Raw genomic sequence first — 1,409 nt, 5'->3', positions numbered from 1 at the left:
AAATCTTCAGAAAATAAATATTCAGGTAAAGTACAGTACTAAAGAAGTATTAACACTTGGTTACTTGACACCTCCGATGATAAGATTAGCAGCAGAGATCGAGGTTAACTTGAGGCTGAGATGGTTCTGGTGCTGGAAGACAACAAGCAAATAAAAGAGAAGATAAACTTTCACCCAGTTCAGAAATAAATGAGTTACAGACATTTTATTTGAGGAAGCCAAAGTGCATGTCCTTAGAGCAAAACCCACTGAACAGCTTTAGATATCTTCTTCTCCAAACTAATGGACATAATCAACTTACTTAAAAAATATTTTTATCTAACAACAGAAACTGTTGCTTTATAACTTTATAACTCTGTTCAATCCTATTCAGTTCAATTCAGCTTATTTCAATAGCAACAATTTATAACATGTCATTTCACTACACTTTATAGAGAGAGTTCAAAGAGATCATACAGTCAAACTGGTTCAAAGTTTAACATATCTGTAGGGTTGGGAAATGAAAAGATTTTCACGATTCCCATTCCCTTATCAATTCTGTGAAATGATTTGATTCCTTATCGATTCTCTTATCGATTCTATTAACAATGAACTTGGTAAATGCTCGGTGACATTCGTCTACCTTCTTCTGGGACATTCTATCTCTGCCTGCCTCGGTGAAAACAGAAGGCAGTGAACGGGAGCTGCAGCCTCTGATCCAGCCAGGCTACTCGTCTCCTCACAGTCATCTAAATCTAATGGAGAAGGCATCCGTTTAATAAAAAGGCATTACTGTACAATTTCAGGAAATAAACTCATCTCCCCCTCATTTAAAAAAACAAGCGTCACCTTTCTCTCGCTCCCTGAACTGCAGAGCAACTTCATAGCGTGTTCAATAACCCCAAAGAGAGGTAGGAAACTGGGTTATTACCACAAATAGCCTCTGATTTACTAGGAACCACATTAAGCACAGCCAGTCATATAAAACTAGCTACTAACCACTAGAGTTGCCTTCCATGCTGGTCGTAACTATAGCCTCAAAAACAAGGCATTCGTTAAAATGTATGCCATGGTGTTTGCACAGGTGTTTCTGCATGTTGGATGTATTGCCACTTTGCAATGATGGCAAAGTGCCTTGTTGCCATCTTTCTCTTGCCTAAAATGAAACCAAATGGTGCCATGGAATTGGAACACACGGAACCGGTTCTGAACAGGAACCGGTTTTAGATTCCCATCCCTAATAATCCGTCACACCAAGCATGCTTGCATTCACAGTGGAGAGAAAAAACCTCCAGGAAGAAACCTCCAGCAGAACCAGGCTCAGTTTGAGCGGCCATCTGCTGAGGCCGACTGGGGTTCAAGGCAACTGTTAACCAGCTCCACAGGCAGCCCCGTCCAGGAAAACACAGCCAGGCAGACGAGCTCCGAGC

This window comes from Cyprinodon variegatus, unplaced genomic scaffold (genome assembly GCF_000732505.1).
Source record: "Cyprinodon variegatus isolate N-32 unplaced genomic scaffold, C_variegatus-1.0 Scaffold133, whole genome shotgun sequence".
In the NCBI taxonomy this organism is placed as follows: Eukaryota; Metazoa; Chordata; class Actinopteri; order Cyprinodontiformes; family Cyprinodontidae; genus Cyprinodon; species Cyprinodon variegatus.
This window is presented reverse-complemented; position numbering follows the sequence as displayed.